The sequence below is a fragment of the Vicugna pacos genome, chromosome 7, assembly GCF_048564905.1.
Source record: "Vicugna pacos chromosome 7, VicPac4, whole genome shotgun sequence".
NCBI classification, from domain to species: Eukaryota; Metazoa; Chordata; class Mammalia; order Artiodactyla; family Camelidae; genus Vicugna; species Vicugna pacos.
In genome coordinates, this window is record NC_132993.1 from 78,806,730 (window position 1) to 78,833,029 (window position 26,300).

Sequence of the window (26,300 nt, forward strand, 5' to 3'; positions counted from 1 at the left end):
ACTTGTCATAGCAGCGATCGGAAACTAGTACAATGAACAAATCCATCCAAAAGTAGGTAGGAACTAAGACCATTATATTTGTTATTGTTTCCCCAGCTCCTAGTAGTGTCTAGAGGAAAGCAGGTACTCAGCGACTATCTGTGGGTTAATTTTGATTTGATGATGGTGTGATGACCGTTCACACCTCTCTGCCTTTGAACCTGCCGGTTCTTCTGCCCAGAATGCCCTTCCATCTCCTTTCAGTTGGGCAGATTTCTTATTCACCCAGAGCCAGATCAAACCCCACCATCTCTGTGATGAATTCAACAACTGCCCCGGCAGAGTTAGCTACATCCACCTCTATTCTCTAACAGCTCTAACACCCAACCACACCACACAGTAAGGACGTGCTCGTTGCTTCATCTCTCCACTGCCCAGAGAATCCACGAGGTCCAGCTCATGTATCACCACAGTGCACTGAACAGGGATAACCTGTGCCTGGTGCGCATACGTTTGTTGAATGAATAGATAAAGACTATTTTACTGTTATCTGCCATCTTTTTCACTGTTCCAAGCCACTCTGACTTACTATCTCTTTTTGTCTCAATCACAGTCCTGAGAAGAGAGGGCAACATTGTTTCTGTTAATGGAGAAAATGCTTGACTTGCCCAAAGTCACGTTATTCATGGCAGAATAACTGAACTCCAGCCACACCTCCCAACTCATCGCCCAGGGCTCTTTCCACCAGCGTGTGCCACTTCCACCACCACGGGGTCCGGCTGGGCTGCCAACGTAAGCGCCCCCTTTGTGACAGCCACGTTGCGTTGGGGAAACTCAGACCTTGCGTGGCACTGTGGCCCAAGGCTGTGGCAATGCCTCAACAATTGGTTACTGTCTTGAGTTTTGATCCTGACTCATAATTTCTGTCACAACAACAGTGTCCAAGAGTAGCATTAAATTCACAGGACTGAAAAAAAAAAAAAAAGTACCACCCAAATCCGGGCAAGGTAATAGAGCAAAATGTTAGTTTCAAAAGAGCTCTTCAGGGCCGTCCTAAGCCAAATCAAGAGATAGAAGTTAGGGTAACTTAGCTTTAGTGAGTCGAGCTGTTCTATATACCTGGCACTTCTTGGACTAAACTGGCAATTTGGAAGTTGGCTGCTGGCTGCAAGTCTGGGCAGATGGTTAGCAAGGGCGGGAAGGAGATAGGCAGGGGGAGGTACTGCTAAGAAAGGTATTTAGAATTTTAGTGGAGAGCCCCTGGTCTCCGTTGCTAGATCTGTTTGGAACACTGTGTTCTGAGTGCTGTCTTTACAGGATGTTTACTGTGTCAACGGTTAATCTTTCTCTCCTGTCTACTAAGTCAGCTTCTCTAGAAATTTTAGAAAAGAGTAAGTAACATACTCTCACCATACAATCCAACATTCACACTCCTCGGTATTCACCCAAAGGGATGGAAAACTATGTCCACACAAAAACCTACACACAGATAGTTAGAGCAGCTTTGTGCATAATTGCCAGAGCTTGGAGCGCAACCAAGATGTCCTTCAGTAGGTGAGTGGATAAATAAACTGTGGTACATCTGGACAATGGAGTATCATTCAGTGCTCAAAAGAAATGCACCACTGGCGGGGGTGGGGGGGCAGAGTGCTTGCTTAGTGTGCACAAGGTCCTGGGTTCAATCCCCAGTCCCTCCATTAAAATAAACAAACAAACCTAATTACCACCCCCCTCAAAAAGCGAAAGAAATGCACTATCAAGCCATGGAAAGACACGGAGGGATCTTAAATGCATACTGTTAAGTGAAAGAGGCCAATGTGAAAAGCCTACAGACTGAATAATTCCAACTATATGACACCATGGAAAAGGCAAAACTATGGAGACAATAAAAAGATCAGTGGTTGCTGGGGATGAAAGGGGTGGGATGAAAAGGCAGAGCCAGGTGGATTTTAAGGGCAGTGAAAATACTACATGATACTATAATGATGGATACATGTCATTATACATTTGTCCAAACCCACAGAATATACGACACCAAGAGTGAACCCTACGGTAAACTGTGGACCTTGGATGACTATGAGATGTCAATGTAGTAGGTCCACCCCTGGTGAAAAATGTACCCGTCTGATGAGTGATATTGATAACAGGGGAGGCTGTGCATGCATGGGGGCAGGAGATACACTGGAAATCTAATTACTTCCCTCTCAATTTTGTTGTAAATCTAAAACTGCCCATTTGAAAAAACTCTTAAAGAAGAGAAGGAATGAAGAAAAGGTTAAAGGCATTGACCCTCTAAAACGGATTACTTAAAATGCAACTCATGGCAGTTACTGGTGATTCCATCGAATTTTTAGACAACATTAAGTTATGTCAAACGATATGCTGCTTCTCGTTCAAAGAACTGATTTAACAAGACTATCGATTTCCACCAAACAGAAAGCAGAAGCTAAGGCACATCTCTGCACCAGCACTAAGCAGCCAGCTAGAAAAATGGGAGGATTCTCAAAGCTGTCAAAAGCACAATGAATGAACCTGTTGACAGACTTCAAGTACACAGTGTGCAGCACAAAAAGGAAATGAAAGTGTTCTCTCAGAGTGCAACAGCGATGTGAAAAAAAGGAAAGGAAAACTGAATCTGTCCATTGAGGTCCAGAGAATATAATAATTATTATTATAATAATAAAATAGTTATAATCATAATAAAATCATTTTAACCAAATCTTTCCCGAGGTACCCACCTGGAACAAGAGTACAAATGGAGGTCCCCTTTTCCTCCCACCCCATCTGTCCTGCAGCACATGGGGCCTTACACTCCTGTGTACAGAATCCCAGCCTGGAGGTCCAACCATATCCTCCCTGCCCTGCCATGAACATACACATGGTTGCCTCCCAGCTACTCCTCGGGCTTGTGGCTGTGCACACCTGAGCAGTCTGTCCTCAGAGACCCATTCGGGTCTTAGACACAGGCTTCAGCTCTTCAGACAGGGAATCCTAGGGTCCCTGGTACCAAAAGCAAGGTCTAGAACCTTGGTACCCAAAGTGTGGCTGGGGGACCAATTGCATTCTCATCACCTGGCAGCTCACTGGAAATGCAGATACTCAGGTCCCACCCCAGACCGATGGCATCTGAAGTATTTGAGTAAGGCCCCCAGGTGATTTGGGTAGATAAGAAAGCCTGAGAAGCAAGGCAGATATCCAGTTGGCCTTTGGGTCCTTCGCCCCTCGGGGAACAGCCAGACTCAAGGAGAAGTAGAGCGGAACCCACTCACCACGGGCCCCGGGCCGGAGCAGAGCCCACGGAGGGCTTCTCGGAATACATCCCAGTATTCTAGACGTGCTATTTCTTACGCTTCAGAAACAGAACAGACTGCTCAGGCAGTGGGAAAACTGCTAAGTTTAATGTTACTTATTATCTGGGGGAGGGCAGATGGGTAGTTAGATGTTAGCACTTGATCCCTGACCTGCTGTTCTAATCCACATTCAAGTCAATCCACTTCTAATCCCTTTATTGCGATGGCATGTGAACAACCTCGAGCAGTCACGTTGATTGACTGTCTAGTCAGCGTGTCAGACACACTGTAATTCTCTGCTAAATTAGACCATCCGGGGACCCAGGCAGTCTATTTAGTTTTAATTATCTGAATACTTTTTGTTCCAATCCTTGTTGAAAATCCTTCTAAAATTCATTAGTCTCCTCTGCTGAACAAACAGGCATCCTGCCCTGAATGCGCTTTTTGTTGGGGAGGAACAATCTCACTGGGCCTTGAAGTCATCACTCTGTACGCCTATCACCAGTATTTAGGCCGGCTGCTAACCACTGTGAAAGTGCAGGCGGTCAGGCTGATCCGAAGGCAAATGCCCTACCTCAACGCTGGCTCTGCCACATAACTGCTCTGTGAGCTTGGGCAAGTCACAGACCCTCTCTGGGCCTTTGCTGCCATCACTAAAGTGAGGTGGACCATGCTCAACTTTCCTGTATCTAAGTGTCGGCACTTCCATGGTCACCCTAGAGCTCGTTAAAGAATCCTTCTTTCTCTGTGGGGAAAGAAGCGAGGAATATGACAGGGGTGGCCTCTGAATATAGTGTCACTCTTCATCCTCGGGGTTCACGTCAACATGGGTGAGAACTTTATGGACAGCCTACACCCACAGACCCAGTCTGGACTGGGGCAAATGCCTAAGGAGTGAGGAAGGCAGGTGCAGGGCAGGAGCCAACCACCTCCCAAGGCCACCGGGCAATGCAGGTCTAAGGAGACAAAGATGTGAAACAGTCCTTGTTACCAGCGTCCCTCCATGCGAGGTGAGCTAAAGACTTGCGAGCAGAGATTTGTTACTGGTCTCTTGTCTTTGTCTGGATTCCCTGTTCTCCTTTTCAGTCCAATGTCCATCTCAACAGCTAGGTATCTCCACACTTGTTAATTCCCTATCCTTTAATAAGCTCAGGTCTCTCCCTGTTTCCTGTTCTTCTGGTGACTCTGTTCCAATTCCTTTAGCCTTTCTTCTAACAGGCTTGTTTTCCAATTGTTAAAAAGTAGGTACCAGAGTCTCACTCTTTAAAAGGAGAAAACAGATTCCATAAAATTCAGTGTTAATTACCTGTCAACCCTGAACAAGGGGCACTGGTATTTATTGTGCTTTTGCCTATGTACTAAACCCTCCCCTGAATATTTTTTAATTATCTCAATTAATCCTCATAACCATATGATAAAGAAGGTACATAATCCCTGTTTTACTCACAGAGAAACAGAGCTTCCTAGAAGTACAACAACTAGTCTGCAGAGATACAGCTAGTACCAAGCAGTAGGGATGGGCTTGAACCCATGTCCAACTACATTTAAAGTCCTTTGATCTCTATTCCACATCTACCAAGCCTATAAAAGTACATTTTGGAAACAAATCTACCCTTTAAAGCATAGGACCATATAAGCGTCTCAAATTTATTCCTGGGTCCGTTCATTCCAATGAGTGAGCCTTCAAAAAACATACAAGCAGTTGTGAAGAGGACAGTGAGGTGAGGAGGTTAGCAAATTCTCTCCCCCAGAAGCAACCATAAAACTGGACAAAACCATCAAAAGACCACAACCATTTCAGTGCTTTGGAAACTGACCCAGGCAGACAATAATCTGAGAATTTATTCCTGACAATTTAGGCTAAGAACAGTGAGTCTGTGGCAGTGATTGCCTGGATCTGTTTCCATCCATGTCCCCACTTCCCACTCTGTCATTGAAGCAGTTCATTCAACCAAGGCTGAAAAGACCGTCAAAGTCAGCAGCTTCCCTGCACCTTCCAGCGTGGGCTCATTTGACTGGAGCATTCACAGTTAAAGGGGAAGTTCCCACTGGAAAATGAAAGGCGTACTAGCAGTTTGGATAGCCTGAGGTTGAAGTCCCATTAAGGGCAAACAAAGAACTGGTGGACCAGTCAGGGACTTAACAGGGAGCTCAGCCAGTGACCCAGACACACGGGGAACAGAAAAAGCCCTTCATACATCCTAGGTTGGTGAAGGCTGAGCAAAGGCATGGCAGAGACCAGAGGGACCCAAGCCACCCACACACCCATGGTCAATGGAGCTCACACAACCACACAGTAGACACAAGGGAGTCTGGCAGAATGTAAAGCTGGAGGAAGACCTGAGAATGGCATGAAGTTTAAATGCATTCCCCAGGCATAGATAAAACCATCAGTAGAGAGTGGAAGCCTTACTGGCTGGAGGTGTTTGAGCACAACTTCTGAGCAATCATTGGCTGGCTTTAAGCTATGCAGACACAAGTGCACACACTAAGAAGCTGGGCCTAAAAAATGTTTCTAAACGAAAAGAAACTGAGTGGAGACATTAGCAGTTGCACATTGCAGGGAGACATTCCACAGATTTCATACAAATAAATTACTAAATAAATAAAAACTACAAATTTCTCAGGGAGGAAAAGGCAGAATTCATCATTGCTACTACATATCTACACTGTCAATATTCAATGAAATCATTATAAGACATGCAAAGAAAAAGAGAGTATGATCCATACACAGGGGGTTAAAAACTATCAACAGAAAATGTCCCTGCGTAGTCCTAAAAGTTGGACTTGGCAGACAAAGACATTAAAGCAGCTATTATAAATATGTTCCAAAACTAAAGGAAACCTTTATTTAAAAAATAAAGGAAAACATGATGACAATCAATCAACTAATTGAGAACCTCAACAAAGTAACAGAAATTATAAAAAAGAATCAAAGGGGAATTTGGGAGTTTAAAAATTCAAAATCTGTAATGAAAATTTCACTGGAGGTGCTCATAGCAAATTTGAGAAAGTAGAAGAAAGAATAATGAACATTAAAAGTAGTCAATGGAAATCATTCGAACTGAAGAACTGAAAAGATGAAAAAAAATACATAGTCTCAGAGACCTGTGGGACAACATCAAACATACCAATTTAAGTACAGTGGTAGTCCCAAAAGGAGAGGAGAGGGGGGTAAAGGGAAGGAAAAAAAATCCAAAGAAATAATAGCCCAAAACTCCCAACCCTGATGAAACATATTAATGTACATAGCTAAGATGTTCAATGACCCTTAAGTACGATAAACACAAAGAGATCTACGTCTGGTAACATCCTAGACAAACTGTTGCAAATTAAAGGCAAAGGAAAGATTTTGAAAGCAGCAAGAGAAAAATGACTCATCACCTACAGTGAAACAACAATTTAAATAATTTATGACTTCTTATCAGAAGCAATGGAGTCCTGACGGCAGCATAATGAGGTAATCAAAGTGACAAAAGGAAAAACAAAAAGTCAACCAAGTATATATCCCACTAATTGTTTTTCAAAAACAAAACAAAAGGGGAAAAAAAGATTTTTCCAGGTAAACAAAGATTTTATGAAGCAATAATTATAGCAATGAATGAAGGATTTATAACATATTTAAGTGTAATCTAAATGACAATAATAGCACAAAGGAGGGGGCAGAAAAGGAAATATACTGAAGCAAAGTTTATACATTTTACTAGAAGTAAAATAGCTTTAGTCTGAGGTAGAGCATAGTAAGATGCATGTTATCAGATGCACTAGGGAAACAATTCAAGAAAAAAGTAAAAACGTCAATGGAGGAGTTACAAAAATTGCTTAACACACACAAAAAAATCAATAAAGTCAGTGAAACAAATAGGAAATAAAACAAATAGAAAATAGGAAATAAATGTCATACATAAACCCCAAATCAATAATGCCAAAATTTAAGGAATGCAAATAAAGTGAAACATTTATGGGTTGCAACTAAAGCAGAAAATAGTTGGAGGAGTTTCACTACCTTAATTCAAAAGTTACTATAAGCTACAAACATTAAAATAGGATGGCATTGGCATAAGGGTAGCTAGAACAATGGAACATGATTGAGAGTCCAGGAATAACTCCTTACATGTATGACCAATTCATTTTTAACAAAGTCGCCATGACATTTCCATGAGAAAAGAATTGTCTTTTCAACATATGATGCTAGGATAATTGGACATCCTCATGCAAAACAAAATAAAAAACTTAGAGTCTTAACTTACACAATGTACAAAAATTAACTCAGACTAGGTCATAAAGCCAAATGTAAGGACTGAAACAATAAAACTCTTGGAAGAAAACATAGGAATAAATCTTTGTGACTTTGGGTTAGGAAATGAATTCTTTGATACAACACCAAGAGTACAAACAACAAATGAAAAAACCAAAACCATTGGACATCCTCAAAATTAAAAACTTCTGTGCTTCCAAGGACACCATCAACAAAGTGAAAAGTCAACCCACGAAATGGAAGAAAATATTTGCAAATCACATACTGATAAGGGATTTGTATCCTGAAAAAAAAAAAAATATATATATATTATATAATTATATTATAAATATATATATTATATATATATTTATATATATATATAAATATATATATAATTATATAATTATATAATTATATTATAAAAAAAATATATATATATATACTTTAAATACTCTTACAAATCAATAAGAAGATAAATGACTCAACCAAAAAAATTTGGCAAAACTCTCAAATAGACATTTCACCAAAGAAGACATATCAGTGGCTAACAAGCACATGAGAAGATAAATGTTATCATTGTCATTAGGGAAATGCAAGTAAAACTACAATGACATACCTCTGTACACCCATTAGAATGCTCATAAAAAAAAGAAGACAAGCAAGGATGTCAAGAAACTGGAACCCTCATACACTGCTGACGGGAAAGTAAAATGATACAGCCGTTCTACAAAAGAGTCTGGTGGCGTCTCAAACAGTTAAACATAAATATACCAGACAACACGTCAATGCCACTCCTAAGTACCTCAAAGAAATGAAAACCCAGCTACAAAGACTTACGTGCTAATGTTCGCAGCAGCATTGCTCATAATTGCCCAGCCTGGAAATAAGCCAAACGTCCATCCACTGCTGAAGGCATAAACACAAATGGCAACTCAGTACAACGGGTACCCCTGATACATGGAGCCTCAAAAACATTATGCAAAATGAAGGCAGCCAGACATGAAGGATTCCAATGCATAACTCCATCAATCTGAAATGTCCAGAAAATGCGAATCTGTAGACAGAGGAAGCAGACGGGTAGCCTTGGCGTGGGAGAAGAGCTGGACTGCAAATGGCTTCAAGGAAATTTGGTGGGGGGGGGTGATGAAAGTGCTCAAAACTGGATTGCAGTGGCAGCTGCAGTCTTACTTGCCTGTGCTACACAACAAGTTACCACTAACTTAGAGGCTTAAAACAATACACATTAGTTGTCTCACAGTTTCTCACAGGTCAGAGTCCAGGCATAGCTAAGCTGGGTCTATCGAGGTGTTGGTCAGGCCACTTTCTCATCTGAACCCCGGGGTCCCCTTCCAAACTCACTCGGGCTGATGCAGAACTCAGTTCCTTGTGGTTGCCAGACTGCAGCCACTCTTCTCCATAAATAATTCACAATATGGATGAAGCCTCTTCAAGGGCAGTGGGAGAGTGTCTCTTTTATAACGTCCCCTTTTAGGGGCTTACACCTGATTGCATCAGGCCAGCCAGTACCATGTTCCTTTCCATTAACTCGTAATTGACTGACTTGGGACCTTGACTAGATCTGCAAAATCCCTTCACCTTTGCCATAGGGTATACCCTAACCACAGGTTATATTATATAAAACTTAAAGGGAGGGTATTATATAAGGCACAAATACCAGGGGAGAGAATCTTACAAGCTAGTTAGAGATCTGCTTACCACACACTTGCACAGTTTATAAATTTATTTTAAAAATCACTGAATTGTGTCCTTACCATGGGTAGATTTTTATGGTATGTAAACTATACCTCAATACAGGTGTTAAAAAAATACCATGAAAACAAAAAGTTGTCCATAGTACCATAATTCCATTTTCAATGTGGGCTGACTTTTTTTAATTAAATAAACTAAGCCTGGGACTATCTTTCCTATGAAATGATTCAACAGAAATCACGTTTCTCCATTTATCAACCATGCCCTTTAAAATGGGTCACGTCAGTTAATTCGCAGTAACCACTTCATGCGGGCACCGCCACTGCAGTCAACTTTTCCACCAGCTGGGTTTTCTCCCTCCATCAGCTTTCTTAGTAATGAATGGAAGAGGCTCACTAAATTCAAAGACTTTGGCTTTCCAAAGAGAGTAGGGTTACCTCCCTACAAGAGTTTCCACTCTCTGGTTTCTCCATCAGGGAGTGGCTCTGTTTTGAGCTTCTCTCCAACAAAGTCAGGCAACAATGTTTAGTCACATGAAGCCTCCGCTTTGCCAGTTGCATACTTCCTAAAGTTTCATTCACCCCGAGGTCAGGAACTGGGAGTTCTGGAGCTCTTTTTGGTGTCCTAGGAACATCTTTGAAGTCTGGCCGCTCATGGTATTTTGTGTGTACTGAACTGCTGCCTAAAACGCAATGTTTCCTAACTTCAGTCGATTCTGAGAACCTTCAGCCTTTAAATAAAAGCTTGCTGTAGAGGAAAAAAAAAAAGAAGAAGAAACAATACGGCAAGCCTGTGTAATTCTACTTCAGGTGCCATCTCGATACCATGAAGCACTGCCCTTTCCCCAAAGGGATGGCTGACAACGTCAACCGGATGGTTATCTTGCAGGTGTATTGTTCTCAAGTCGAAATTTAACTGTTACCATGGAAATAAAACACAAAAGGAGCTGTCCATCCTGGAAAATAAAAACTGCTTAGAACTTTCATTCAAGGGTTTTACATTGAACGTGGAAGAGTGGAAGAAACGCTTCTGAATACTTGGTTTTTTTTAATAAAAATAAAACTCTTCCTTAGGAATGTGCTAAAGTTACCTTACTATATAATACAGGAGCCACCAATGTATAAGCAAACTTTTAAAAGTAATAATTTACGTATTTTTAAAAATGAAAGTAATTTGCCATCTGCAATCCTATTGAAAATGATCACAACATCAGGTCATTTGAATAACCTTAAGAGCTTTATTCAATTATTGGAGGACACAGTCCAATCACTGGACTATGCAGCAGATCAGACTACCTGCATTTACCCATTTGCATCTTCAGGATGAGAACTGATACCCTTCCCTACACAAGGTTTCTAAGGGCAGTGAGGGTTTCTCATAGCAGTTTTGGTCATAATCTATGACTCACAACATGTGAAAACTAAAATTCCAATTCCCTGTCATTTCTCAAAGCAAGATAACATAGTAGTTCGTAGGAGTTAAAACTATGGGGCAGGGGTCAGACTCGTTGGGTGAGATTTTCAGTTCTGCAACTTAACAGCTGTGCTATTTTGAACAGTTACTTAAACTCCCTGAGTCTCAGTCTCTTCATCTATAAAATGGGTATAATAACATAAAGCACAGGTTGGCCAATGATGACCCATAGGACAAATCTGGCCCACTGCCTATTTATGTAAAGGAAGTTTTATGGGAACACAGAAATGCTCATTCATTTACATACTGTCTATGACTAGGGAGAGACTGCATGCCCTACAAAGTCAAAATATTTACTCTCTGGCCTTTCACAGAAAAAGTTTGCCTCTGACTTCTAAAGGCTGTTGTGAAGATTAAATGAGATAATTCATCTAAGGTGCTCCAAATAGATAAGCAACCAATAAGTGTCAGGGATTATCATTATTTAAGAAGAGTAAAAAGTTGTACTAAAAATAGACTTACCCTACAATCCAGCAATCCCACTTCTGGGCATATATCCAGAGGGGACTTTAATTCAAAAAGATACATGCACTCCAGTGTTCACAGCAGCACTATTTACAATAGCCAAGACATGGAAACAACCTAACCATCGACAGATGACTGGATAAAGAAGCTGTGGTATATGTATACAACAGAATACTACTCAGCCATAAGAAAGATTAAACTATCACCATTTGCACCATGGATGGATCTGGAGACTGTCATACTAAGTGAAGTAAGCCAGGAAGAGAAAGAAAAATACCATATAATATCACTTACATGTGGAATCTAAAAACAAACAAAAAAAAAGACAAATGAACTTATTTACAAAACAGAAAAAGACTCACAGACATAGAACACAAACTTACGGTTATGGTGGTGGGGGATAAATTGGAAGTTCAAGCTTTGCAGATACTAATATATATAAAATAAATAAACAACAAGTTCATACTGTAGAGCACAGGGAACTATATTCAATACCTTTTAGGAACTTATGGTGAAAAAGAATATGAAAACAAATATATGTATGTTCATGTATGACTGAAGCATTATGCTGTGCATCAGAAACTGACACAACCTTGTAAACTAAACTTCAAATAAAAATACACACACACACATATATATATGGAGTAAAAAGTTGTAAAAATCACTGTGATCTCATTTCCTAAAATTCAAAGAACATTTACATATATATAAATATGACCTCAGGAGCAGACTGTCTGTGAAGCAACGTCTGGGAGCGACAGGCTCGGCCCCCTTTCTGGGTGGAGGTGGCCGAGGCGGCGTGACGGCAGGATGTGACGAGCAGCTGTCAGTGCTGGGCAGGGAGCCCGCTGGGCCACAGGCAGCAGCTGTTACGACTCATCCATTTCAAGTAACTGATACTCCACCACTCCTTGACCGAGGCGCTCTTGGTCACAGGTGTGCGACAACTCACAGTCATCACTGGCCCCCCTCCTAACTGCTGAGGAGACCGGAGAAGGGGGGGTGGGGAGGGCCGAAATCAGGCTCAGATGCTGAGCAGAGCAGCCCTTTCCATTTCCCTGGCTGTGACTGCTTTCCCAAGCTGCATTCTGCTTGTCCAGAGTTGGAAAGTAAGGAGAGTGTGGGCTTCTTCCACAAAAGATTTTAAAATATGAGTTTAGTGTAACAAAATCCAGGGTAGCAAAGCAATTCAAAATAATAAAATGGATCTAAGGCTGGCCGCTTCTCTTGGGACTGGCCCTGCTGGCCCCACGTGAATATGCTGGCAAACAAACTTTGGTCCAAACCAAACGTTACAGTGGTTCCCAAGAATCTTCCAAGCCCCCTTCCCCAAATTGCCTTTCGAGGCAAATATTTAAAAGATTTAAAGCGTTTATACCAAGAGAATGATTTTCAGAAACAAACCACCCAGGCTCTCTGCTCCTAGAGCCCTGGGCATTTCACTCCATCAACTTGCGCCTCACTGCCCTGCATAGAAAAGAGAGACTGGAAGAGCCTGTAAAACTCAGACAGCCATGATTCCAAATTATTTCCCGCTGGATGCTGGTGGGTTTCCATTGGTCCCTCCAAACTCAAGTTCATAGCAAGGGAAGATCGTTATCACTGGGATGAAACCACAAATTGGCAAATGGTTTACATAATAAAGTTAGAATTACTGAATCACACCAACTCACAGGTGTAAAGTCCTTGGTGCTCATCCAAAGAACTTTCCTACCAAATCATCTCATTGTTATTATTTAAAACAACTGGGTCCCTCTTTGGACGTGGTAGCTCATGAAACGCCATAAACATGACACTAATAATTAGGGTCACTGCCAAGCTTACCATGTAAGACAGACAAGGCATCACTGGTGGGAATGAAGGATTCACACCAAGTGGGCAGATGTCCTTAAGGACCAGCTAAAACTGGCTTTAGAGTTTCCAACTCATTCCAACTAATATTCAAGTTAACTAAGAGCACTTGGCAATCCTGCTTCCTCAAAGAGACAAGAGTGCTGCCTGATTACAGTTAGCTGCAAAATTCTCCAGTGTCATCCTTCCCATGGTCCCTGTGAAGCAGCATTCCCACTGAACTAGGTTCATCCAAGCCTTCGCTTTCCTCGCAGGAGGAAATATCAGTCATCACACCATTTTGCAAGTCAAGAGACACCTCCCAATGGGCAGGGAGCAGCCAGGGCACCTGCAGAAACTGCAACAAAATCCGCCCCCTTAAGTTTCCAAGGGATGACAATTTACACTTGAGAAAGGCAGCCAAGTTGGAGTCGGCTTGATTACAACCCAGAAGAATAATCAATTCATTAAACGACCAACTCCACACATTTGTCCAGTTAATAAAATGAATACTCTTCTCACCACTCCCAATATTTCTGCGCTCGATTCAAAGCATAGAGCCATTCTAAATAACTGACTCCTGGATCCATGCTCCTTTGGTATACGAAATAGACACTGACAGACACAGACACAGACATGAACACAGGGATGTGAAGGGGCTATATTTTCACCCTTTCTCTTTTGGTAAAGGACAGACTTAGAAACAGGTGACCTAATTGTTGCATTCCACGTTGGTTTCTGAGGGCTGATGTCACAAAGTACCACACACTGGGTGGCTTAAATGACAAATGTGTTGTCTCACAGTTCTCACGGTGTCAGCAGGGCTGGTTCCCTCTGAGAGCCGAGCTTCTGCCAGTCTGCTGGCAATCTTGGGCCCTGCTTGGCTTGCAGACCTCTGCCTTCATGTCTACAAGGATTTCTCCCACTGTGCCTGCCTCCAAATTTCCTCTTCTTATAGAGACACTCCTCACGGAATCAGGGCCCACTCTAATGACCTCATTTGAACTGTAAAGACCCTCTCTCCAAATAAGGTCATAGTCCGAGGTACTAAGGGTTAATGCAAACCTGCTCACAAGCCTCACTGAATGTGTTTCTCTTTACACCAAACCTCTAAGCGTATGCAGCTTGTGCGCTGGATGAATTTAATACATTAAAGCGGTTTCATGCTTTGTTGATCTGTGGGGTTGCTACTTGTTGTTATGGCTGACACAAAAAATTACTGTCTTCTTGAAAAATATGAATAGGACATGGCTTGGAATAAAATCCAGTTAGATTTCAAAAGACTGTATTACTGACACTGAATATGACTGGAAAAGATGTATTTGCAGAATTTACACCTTTTTTTATCATACTGAATCAATCTCACCATCACATATAAACCATCATTTGTTGAAAGTTAAGAATATAGTCTATATTTTGAAAACGGTCCCACTATCAAGTACCAGAAAGGGCACCAATCTCTCAGACTGCAGCGTGAGACCACTCCATCTATTCAAAGTCAAGTGGACATAGCTGTTGCTAAGGATTATGACACAGACGTATCTCTGAAGCAAATCTGGCAGAATACTACCATGAAGATAAAAAAGGCTGGTGCGTTCTATCCAAAAAGAACACAGACTGATGCGGTCTTTCTCTGTACTGTCATCTGCCTCGTCATTTGTCATAGCGACACCCTCTCCTGAGGCAGGGATGATGACAAGAACACTTTTTGAGTTGTATCTCCATTTTCCAGCTAAAGGAAAAGAAGGACTCACGCAGCTTATCCAAAGTGACCAGTGTCCCGACGTTTCTTAGCTCACACAGAGTAAGCCCGAACTGCTCAAAATTTAACTAATCACAAATTTCAAGAAAATTTTCACTCAGGGCATCTCTCCAACACGGCCCCACTGCTCCGAACCCACTCAATGACTCCAACCCCACTAACTAGCTGGGAAACGCCATGCTGTAACTCAACTCACCTTGGAATATAAAGGAAACACAGACAGGAGTACTTCATGACCAACCCACGAGGGGGGAGAGCTCCATTTTTAAAGAGCGAGCTAAGCTCTCCTGCTCTGTTTCCCACGCCAGCCTTTCCCCACTTCTCATTTCAGTCCTGTGTGCCTGGCTCACTTCTGATTTCTCCAAACGCAGAGGATGGAAAGCAATCTCAGAGATGGCTTAAACTCACTCAGTGTGCAGCCACCCAGAGACCTCCGGAGCGAAATGACAAGCACCAGCTCCAGACAGGGAAGGGAAGCGAAGTCCTGGGCAAAATACGGAGTTGTCTGCTGCCTGCAAAGGTGGAAAATCACAGAGGCGCTTTTTGGGTCACAAGGATGTCATTTAGGGCTCCAGAGTGGCAATTTCAAAAATGGTACCCTTCCAGATTGCATGATCTCACCCGCCTGCTCAAGCGTCTCATTTAGAACCAGGAAGCAAATTACAATCATATCGAATCCAGGCATGAAATTATGCATGTTTGATTTCCCACGGTCTAGCCTTCATCAGTCTCTTCAAACAGGACTAGAGACACAATTCCCCGATTTTCTCCAACCACAGATTCACTTGACATTTTGCAATATTCGTGTATTCAGTCATTCATTCTTCTTTTTCTCTTTTTAATTGGCATACAGTCAGTTTACAATGTTGTGTTCGTTTCTGACGTACAGCATAGTGGTTCAGGTATACATACACATACTCCTTTTCATGTTCTTTTTCATTATAGGCTATTGCAAGATATTGAATATAGTTCCCTGTGCTATACGGTAGGTCCTTGTTGTTTATCTATTTTATACATAGTAGGTAGTATCTGCAAATTCTGCGCTCCCAATTTATCCCTCCAAGGTCATTCATTCATTCATCAAACAGGGGGCTCTGGCATATATACTGCCCCACAATGCAGCTCAGGCTCCTAATGGAACAGAGCAAGGGCTGGATTTCCACGCTTAGAAGCCTGGGGAAAGCTGACAGAATTCTACTACAAGCAAAGCCAAAAGTCCCCGGATTACCTGGATGACTCTTATTATGGGCTTTCCTTTATCCTGAGAGAACTGGCCTCTCCAGGTTATCCAGAGCAAGTATCAAATATTTTCGTACAATTGAGGCACTTCTCCCCATCGACTGCCTGTCCACCTCTTTCCTGACTTTGATTTAGTCTCACTCCCTTGGCTTTCACTCGGTGTCTGTTATGCTCTTTAGATGATTCTGTCTACTGACACTGCCCTGAAGAGTTGTTCCTGAGTTGAACTCTGATGTGCGACAGAAGCTCACTCATCATAAAATCCTTGTGCAAAGTGAAGAGTCCTCTTTAACAGGAATAATGACCCCAAATGTGCTCACGTTTCCATATATCAAATGTTCTCGAGCCAGAGCCCTCTGAATCTAAAGGAACAAGATAGCTGGAGAGAAGAAATGATCCAAAAATTTAACTGTGTTGTGATGAAGTAATTTTACCTTGGACTCCTAGTAAATTCTTCTCGGTGCCTTTCTTTTCAACAGAAATACACTATCGTATTTTGTTTTTGCAAAGTGATTTGTGACGTATTTCTATTCGATAATGTCAATTTACTTCCATGACCGAAAGTACCACAATAAAATCTTAAAAATATTTACTATCAGATGCTATTAAATTGGAGACTAGTCCCCATTAGCCATGCAATCACCACATTTTTATTCTCCCCCCTTTTTCTTTCGGATGCTGAGTCATCAGCTTTACAGTGCTCTGCTCCTTACTATCCTCCTGATTTTAAAATATCTCACTCCTCCTGCCACAGGACACTTCGCCTGGATGCCACAATGCTCATTAACCACCTGAGCCTTCCTTCCATTCGAATCCTTCACATTCTCTGATCTCCACTCCTCCAATCCCATAAATCTGACTGTGAACTCCCTCCCTCCCTGCTGTTTAATGAATCCCCCTACAGTCCTAGGACAGCAATAAACCCTTGATGGATTTTTACCTTCCACTATGATTTCACATCAAGGTAACTGTTACTAGAAATATATACATAGTCATGGAGTTTTTAAACCTTATTCCAACTATTAAAATGCAAGTTACCTTAAAATCTATGAGACATATAAAGTGTATATATCATGATTCATGCGATGCAAGTTATATACTCAAGTCTGAAGTAAATTTACTTGTGTTTACTTTACAGTATTATCTCTCAATTTTTACTTGACTATTTTGTTCGTATTATCACCATGTCAACGTATTGCCCTAACAGTAGAAATATTCATTTGGATGTACTCAATGTATATGAAAAGGCATTTCCCTGTCATGCTACTATCAGACAAGAGTACATCATCAAGTCATTTAAATGGTCAAAGACACCAAAGCAAAACTCTTCCAACTGTGGTTTATGGAGCACCAGCAAGTGTTTCAAATTACCCCCAATTATTTTTTACTCCACTTTATGTTTTAATAACTTCACCTTCCCAGCAGCTGCCTTATTATTCTGGATACACGCACAGCCAACTTCTTACCCGAAAAAATTTCAATCAGACGCTCCCTACCCCATTGAATGGGGAACCACATGCCTTATTAAGAACTTCAACAATAAATGGGACAGTGATGGACTCCCATGAGAAGCAGAAGGCTGAAACCACTCTTCATAAATACACTCATCCAGGGAAACACACTGATTAGTCAATATTGAGGACAGATTTATCTTGTCATATATCAAAACAATCTGGGGTCAACACCAAAACACAGTAGTGAGATTTCACAAGGGACACTGATTTGGCACTTCTGTATTTATTTCACTAGATACTGGGAGGGGGGTAGCGGGGGGGGGGAGGAGAACAGTCAGAAGAATATTTGCAATGCAATTAATTACGAGGGACCAGAGCATCTGAGTGTCTGCCAGACGCAGGGCCTCCCCTTTACACACACAGTGCAAGGTCTCAGTGCGGTGTACAGCATCAAACTGCACTTCCTACAGTCCTGAAACTTTTGTCAGTTAACTGGCTGTCTCCCGAGTGCCTCGACTCAATGCTTCGGGTGCACCACCCAGCTCTACGTACGTTGTTCCAACACCATCTGTCACTGAAGCTTCCGCAGATTCAAAAATTTCAATTCAGACTCATCTACTCGGCACTCAAACTGCAGCTATAATTCAGATTTCAACATGAGGCTTGAATTCCTTTTCAGTGTTCTTCAACTTTGACCCAGCTCCCCCCGCCCCTCCTTCGCTGAAAAGGGCCAAGACAACAGCCCAGCAAGTGGGGCAGGCAAAACAGACCTCCTTTGTTCACTTCTGTCCCTTCAGCTCCCTATTGAGGTGAGGGACTGAAAAGCCGCACAAGGCTCTGGAAGCCAGCAGCACACCAGCTCGCAAGCCATCCTTCCTCAAAGACCTCAAAACTCCAGAACCGAACTCTCTCGACAGTCCGTTTTCACCTTAAGGCATAATTAATGGAAGTACGTTTCCCTTCAATTTCCCTTAAGAGAGAATCCGTTAAGGGTGTTTAACCAGAGTTTGCAATGTTCATCCAGAACGTATGCTGTAAATCATACCCTTCAAAGGCCAAGGGCATCTGAAAGTGGCATGAAATTAGCTTTCAAGTTGAAATTTAGAGAAGAGATCACTCCATACTGAATACATATACTGAATTTTTCAAATGCTCTCAGCCCACTTGGGAAAGATAAATCAAATTCATGGCATATTACACAGTGGAAGACCTCCCACAGGGTTCCCTCAGATGCCCTTGGGAATATATTTTTCTGGTTACACAGGGTTTTTGAGCCAATACATCACACACATCAAAAAATTTAAACACATATGAATATGTATGTATATTCAAAATATTCTTTCCAGCCCTTCCTATCATCACTTAATAAGAAGAATTTTTTTCAGCATCATTTTCTCCTGATGAGAACTGTCATTCTCATTCTCATGCGACTTAAACATGAGAGCAGGACAATATAGAAGAAAATCAGAGAATACTGAAGACAAGATAAGATTTATCATTCCTATTTTTAGACTTTATGCCATTTGGACAATATGTGCAGTAGATGAGCATTTGTATACAGATTTGTTCCCTTTACTAACTTGCCTCTCTTATAGTCACTAGTTTTTTAGTCACTTAAGGGAAACCCTGCATCAGAGTTTCAAAAATTACCTTTTTCTAATTTGAAAATTCCAAGCCTGTAGGCCAGTAAAATCGGTCAATTAAGTTGACCCTGCCTCTTTTTTATTAGCTCAGCTAAGCAATTATAATTGGGTGGTGAGCGTTTATACTGTCATCCTGGTAGAGCCGGCGGTGGGGAGAAATGCCCAGTGCGGACTTGCAGTTTACAACTCCAGCATGTCCCTAAACACCCAGCACAGGCTAGTCCTACCTATTTCCAGGTAGGAGGCAAACCTGCTCCTGATCTGGGTTAAAATAATAATGTCAACTTTTTCAGTAAAATAAAAACATACTAATATGTAATCTATCCTCAGAGCAAAACCGCTACAGACATATATTCTAATTCAACATTTCTTTTAAAAACTCACAAGAGCATGTGTCACCAAGGCTGGCTTGGTGTCACCGATTCCCCAGCATCCTTTTCGTGCTTTGCACAAAGTGTGGGGTCAGTTACACTTGTTAGAAACCATACATTTCCTTATTCATAAAAATTAAACCACTAAGTTAGAAAATACAGTGAATGATTTATTAATGCATCGTATATTAATTTATACCTTTCAAAAATAACAGCTTTGGTTCTTTACACCCATTAGGACAGCTATCATCAAGAAAAGAGAAAACAAGTGCCGGTGAAGATGGGGAAAGCTGAACCCTCGTGCACCGCTGCTGGGAATGTAAGAGGGTGCAGTTGCTACAGAAAACAGGGTGGTGTGTCTTCAGAAAGTTAAAGCAGAACTACCATACCGTCCAGCAATCCTACTTCTGGGCATAGACCCAAAGGAGTTCAAAGCAGTGACTCAAAAAGATATTTGTATACTCAGGTCACAGCAGCATGACTTACAACAGCCAAAAAGTGGACGCAACCCAACTGTTTACTGACACATGAATGAATTTAAAAAAAAAAAAAGTGGTGTCTCCATACAATGGAATGTTATTCCACTTTAAAAAGGAAGGAAATTCTGACACAGGGATGAGCCTTGAAGACATTATGCTGAGTGGCTTAAGCCAGTCACAAAAGGGCAGCTTCTGTATGACTTTACTTATATGAGGTACTTAGGGTAGTCAGACTCATAGAGACAGAAAGTAGAATGACGCTTGGCAGGGGGTGGGGGGGAGGAAGACATGGGGAGTTTATTGTTCAATGAGCATAGAGTTTCAGTTTGGGAAGATGAAAAAAGTTCTGGAGATGGACAGTGGTGATGGCTGTGTAAAAATGTGAAGTAATTAATGCCACTAAACTCTACAAGTTAAAAATGGTTAAAATGGTCAATTTTATGTTCTATGCATTTCACCACCATAAAAATGTATGGCGGCTCCTGCACATCCTGAGGGGGAAAATAAACATTCATCAGGTCCTTTTGGCACATGTTCTTGTTCTTAGAAACTTCAGCCTCTGATGTCAATACAGACCCTTTAAACCTAAAGGGGCTTTTCACTTGCCTGGGTAGACAAGCGGTTAACAAAAATAAGCCACTGTATTCCTTCCCCTCAGAATCCCTGGAGGCTAGGAGGGCACCTCCCCTGCCCTCACCAGAGGAAGTTCCGGGCTCCCTCAGGTGAGGAAGCACGAAACATAAAAGGGAAAGTATATCTGAACCTATTTAGTAATTTCCAATCATTTGCAAATCATTTCCCCTTCACCAACCCTCTCGGCACTTGAAGGCTGACCTACAGCAGGCTTTGGACACAAACAGACAAATCTTCCTACAGAAGAACATCTTAGGAGCTCTACAGCTTAGTTAAATTTGTTATCGGTTACCACGCTTCTCAGATGGAAAGTGCTCCTTGGAAATAGGGATGAGACACCAAAAGGCTGGGAGCGAGGCAGCAAATCCCAACTGCCATGGACCGAACTGTACCCTGCTCCCCTAGATTCACAAGTTGAAGCCCTAACTCCCAGTGTGACTGTATGTGGAGGAAGGGCTTTTAGGAAGCAAGGTTAAATGAGGTAATAGGGGCACTAATCCAGAGGATCAGTGGCCTTACAAGCAGACAGGAGGAGAGAGAGAGATCCCCACAGACACGCGCTGAGGAAAGGTGTAAGACTACACGGGGAGAAGACCATCCATGGCAAGCCAGGGTGCGGGCTCTCACCAGAACCCAGACCCTCGGTCTCAGACGTCCGCTCTCCAGAACTGTAAGAAAATACATGTCTGTTCTTTGAGCTACCCAGTCAATAGTGTTTTGTCACGGCAGCCCGAGCTAAGACAAAGACCTCTGGTTTCACCGTGAGAATATCAGGAAAAGAGCTGGGTGTCTAAGTGGGTACCCTTACGGGAGAGTAATGACTGGTAGGAGCCACAAGAGGGCTCTCTTAGATGTTCATCGCGTTCTGTTCCTTGATTTGAGCAGGTACATCGTGTGTTCAGTTTGTGCAAGTTCATCAAGCTGCTCATTTACGATATGAGAAAACAGAATGCGTGTATGTAAGTATGCAGCCAAAAATGATACAATCAGAATTCAATCTCCCTGAGGGCAGGAGCCCTGCTTTGCTCACCACTGTATCCCCAGTGCTTAGAACAGTAAATATATATGAATGAATGAATGAATGAATGAATGAAGGTATCTCTTTACCAGAAAAGATTCCGGAGGGGTTCCATTAATAGTTCCTTTGTACCACATAATACCTGCAGATTCTATTTAAATTCAGCCGATCACACAAGGAAACGTATTCTACATGAAAGAATTTTGGAAATGACTCTTAAGGAAATCTTCTGCAGCCCAAGTCTATATATTTCTACATTCAAGTGTAGGCCCTCTCACCCTTCTGAAACACTCACACTGAACGCACTGCTGCATTAGCTTCCCCGAAGTACCACTGCCAAAGATGACTTGCTTTTCGTTTACTGTCGCTGCTGCAATAAGAAAAATGATGTAAGGGGACTGGCCTACAGTCCAAAGACCTCATCACTACCCTGCATTAGCGGGCTGGGTGACCTCTCTGAGCCCCACTGTCCTCATTTTGACACCCAAAGGTTTAGGAACCATGTTCTCTTACAGCTCTGAAATTCCTGGATTGTGCGAAATGTTCAGCAACTTTTCTGTAATAATGCAGAAAGCCGGCTGAAAGAAGACCATGAGTCAGTAGGATTAAGACAGCAAAATGAATTCATGTTTCCAACTGGTCAGTCAATTACAATCATTCTAAAAGCTATTCCAGGAAGAGCTGATTTCACTTTCGTTCAAATTCTTGTTTCTTTTAGTGAACAAGGAGGGTCTTTATCAACGTGCCACAGTCATATATTTAGGATACCGAATGCTTTCCTAAGTTTATACTAGAGTCTTACTCAGACTCAACATCCAATTTGAGGAGTAAATCTTCCTCAGTCAAGAGAGTCTACAAAGGAGGTTCAAGGCTGGGAACCTGAAATGGAAACGTTTGCCAAATGGAAAGGTTTGCTTTTTCTAGAAAGAAAGAAAGAAAGAAAGAAAGAAAGAAAGAAAGAAAGAAAGAAAGAAAGAAAGAAAGAAAGAAAGAAAGAAAGAAAGAAAGAAAGAAAGAAAGAAAGAAAGAAAGAAAGAAAGAGGAAAGAAAAGAAAGAAAAGAAAAAGTTTTCTCAAAACCTGTGCTGTGCCAGGAAACTCAGCCTCTCTGGAATCACAGGGGGCTCTCGTCACTTAAGAACAGCCCAGTGACTATAACGGGTTGGATTGTGGGTTAACAGCCAAGTACTTAAAAACTAACAGGAATAAAGCACCCTGTAAAGGAATTGAAGGGCAATACAGGGCAATAAAAAGGCTATTCCACAATAAAAATTCTCTGAATTACAATATTGCCTGCTACTGTGAGGTCTGCAGGGGCCAGAATTAAATGGGCTTATATGTCCCTGAATTTGAACACTGTGGTCTTAGTCTTCCCCTAAACTAAGAATAAGCCTCCAAAACGCCACCTTTTCATAGTGTTAGATGGTAAAGTGTAGGGGCAAAAAGCTCATCCCCGCTCCCTCGCTTTCTAGTTATGCGGCCTCGGGAAAGTTACTCGACCTAAGTCTCTGTCTCCTATTTTTTAAAAAGGAGTTGCTGTGGAAATTGAGATTATAGATACATGTAATATGCACAGCGCCCGGCACCTCTGAAGCTTTCAGGCAATGTTAACTATTATTACCATTAAAGTAGAAAGTATCCAATTGTCTAAATCCACTTCAGTGATTTGGGAAGGTCTCATTTGCTCGTGAGCTATTATTACAATACTTTAATAACAGGCCACGGTTGGCATAAAGCAGTGTCAACCAAAGCAGCCCAGCCTCCTGTATGTTCGTATTCAGTGGCTACCGTGTTCCTTCCTGGGTAGCCCCAGGGGGAGCTCCTGGCGTAGAAGGAATGCCTCCTGCCGGGTTACACTCTCCTCCATCTCTCCTTGCTCTTAGAGCCTCAGGCGAGGAAGGGCCGGGCCCCTCTAACCCGCACCTCTGCGCGTTAACCATGCGGGACCAGGAAGGAAGAGCACGCTTCGCTCTTAGGACAGACTGCTCCGCGCCGGATGTAGCCTCCGGCTGGAACTGCTGATGCGAAAACGGCAGGAGAGAGGCGGGGTGGGAAAGACGCGCCACCGCTCGGCGCCCTCCCTCCTCACCCGCAGCTGCGCAGGGACAGCCCCCGAGCGTGCGGGGATAGAAGATGCTGCCGCGGGCCGGGAGCCAGCCAGGAGTGGAGGCGACTCGGAGGGGAGGGAAGGGGTGGGGAGCGGCCTGCTCATCAGCCCCCCAGGGCCCAGGGAACCCTCCGGCGGCGCTTGCTGCCCAGAGTACAGTGCTCTGGGAGAAATGCTCACTGGACCGCGACACGCCGGTTCCCCCTCTGCGCACGGGCAGATGCGGGCGGGGAGTGGCGGGGCCGGCGAACCGCCGGGGACCTGCGCCTGCGATGCCCATCCGCCCGGCGTGCAGCGGGTCGGGGGCGGCGCAAAGCGCAGATGGCGCTCGCCGGGAGACGGATGCTCCAGAGCCCGCAGCGACTGCCGCCTCAACACAGCATCGCCGGGCGAAGCTCTTGCCAGATCCCACCGTGGGGAGCCAGGGCCGGGAAGGGGCTCTTCTGAGTCAGCACCAAGTCCCAGCCCCGCGAAGCCGGGCGGGACGCCGGGACCCCGGGGACCCGCACCTGTAGGGCCAACAAAGCCTCCGGAAAGCCCCCCACCCAATTGCTTCAAGGGTCTCCCCGCCCCCACCCCTGGTTCCCCGAGTTCTCTCCAGGCTGGCGAGAGTGGAGGTTGGCTCGCCGCTGAACTCCAGCGATGCGCGCAGGTGTGAGCGCGTCCGAACAAAGCCCACGCCCAGATGTGTCCGCGGGGACCGGAACGCGCACACGCCCGAGCGCGCCGGCCCGACACCTGCGCTCCTCGCCGCGCCGGCCCTGCGGCGTGACAGCCCGCGCGCTCCGCGTCCCTGCCCGGGGAGCCGCAGTGCCCGGCCCCCTCAGCCTCTCCAGGCCCAACGGCCCCAGAGCCACCTCCAGGCAGGGCTTCCCGGAAAGAGCGGGGCGCGGATGCACAAGTTGGCCACAGACAGGGGAGGTAATGGGGGGCGGCTGGCGCCGCTGTATCTTAGCCTTGCGGGCACCGGTCTCCGGTCCCCTCTCCCCGCCGGGCGCTGAGGAGAAGGGGGGAGCTGAGGACTAGGTTGGCCCTGCCGCAGAGAGAGCTGGCGCGGCGCTGCGAAGCGCGGGCCGGTGTCCCGGTGACAACACAGTCGCCCCCCGCGCCCTCCGCCTCTCCCGCCCGTCGCCCCCGAGCGGGACCAAGTGTCACCGCCAGCAGCGCGCGGAGCTACTCACGTTCTTCCGCCGCGCCCACCGCCCGGCCCACGCGCGGCTGCCCGCGACCCTGAGCGCCGGTGTCGTCCGTCCCCGACGAAGCTGTAGCCTCCGGCAGCCCCGCGCCGTTCCTTGCGCCCGCGCGGCTGAGGCTCTGACTGAGGCGCGCGTCAGCCGGCGACCCAGGCGAGGCAGGGCTGGCCCCGCGCCCGCGCGCGCCCCCGCCGCTGCCGCCCTCCCCGCCCCCTCCCCGCGTGACGCTCTCCCTCCGCCAGCCCGGCCTGTGGTGCGATCCGCCCCCACCCCGCGCTCCCCACCCCCCGCCTCCCCCGCCCCCACCCCGCGCTCCCCACCCCCCGCCTCCCCCGCCCCCACCCCGCGCTCCCCACCCCCCGCCCCCCGCGCTGCGGCGGCGGCGGCGAATGGGCTCCGGCCGCCTGCGCCTCTGGGGACTGGGTGGCCCCTCACCTGAGCCGCCACGCCACCACCAACCCACGTCACCCTGCCAGCGCGCGCGGCGGTGGCTGACGGGGTTGGGGGCCCACGGGAGGGGGGTGGGGGAAGAGGGCGGGAGCATTCCAGGGAAAAGGGTGGCTGGGATCTGGAATTTGGTTACAAAAGGTGTTCCAGAAAATGGGTGCTTTTGAAATGCCAGTCTCGTGGGTTTAGGTTTCTGGGTGAGGTCTGTGATGTCTCCCCACCCCCGCCCTTATTTTAAAGCATTTAACTTCTTCAAAACTCACCAGTTAGGATGGTTGTAATTGTCCTTTATTTGGCTCTTAATTTTTTTTTTGCAACTCTTTTTTTCCAAACAGCCCCCAGAAGGGGAACCTTCAGCTCTCTATTCGCGGTGGGAATTGGATCTTCTGGTCCCAGAAAACAAACAGGCTGAGTTCAGATGTGCTTGTTTTCAGATGTGGGAGCATTAGGAATAATTCTTTGCCATGTAAAAAGAGTTAAAATTTTCTAAGTGTGTAGCGTTTTAGCAAAAGGCTCCGGAGCCCTCTGCACTTGTCCTAGCTGGTGTCCAAGATCCTTGGCCTGATATTCAAGATCCTCAGTAACCTACTCCAGTCCACAGCCTGATCTCCCAGAGCTTCTCCCCAACCGCTGGGCATCACCTGACCTGGCCATTTGACCATTTACTGCAGGCTCAGGCTCTCCCTCTCCTCTGCTGGAGCCTTGTTTCCCCTCGTTCTCTAGTTTAATTCAAGAAGACATTTGTGGAGCCCCTCATCCCCAGGCTCCAGCCCCCGTGCCTGGGCAGGATTCAGGAATAAAAAAGGCAAAGGGTCATCCTTCAAGGCCCTGAGGACTTCTCTGCTGTACTCCGACTTCAGTGTGAACTTGCACTTCAACCCGCAGCGCCGTGCTTGCAAGTGAGCAGCCCGCCTTTCTTTCTCCTGCTGCCGCCATCAGCCTCTCCTCCCACCACCAAATGTGCCCCA

General features: G+C 44.6%; 1 protein-coding gene across 1 annotated transcript in view; it reads right to left on the reverse strand.

Moving 5' to 3' along the window:
- Positions 1-25,016, reverse strand: part of NRCAM (neuronal cell adhesion molecule) — a 267,174-nt gene extending 242,158 nt beyond the window's left edge. Inside the window, exon 1 of the mRNA XM_072965233.1 lies at positions 24,874-25,016. The gene's annotated coding sequence lies outside the window, so the exon portion shown is untranslated. The remainder of the gene's footprint in view (positions 1-24,873) is intronic.
- Positions 25,017-26,300: the final 1,284 nt, after the last annotated feature.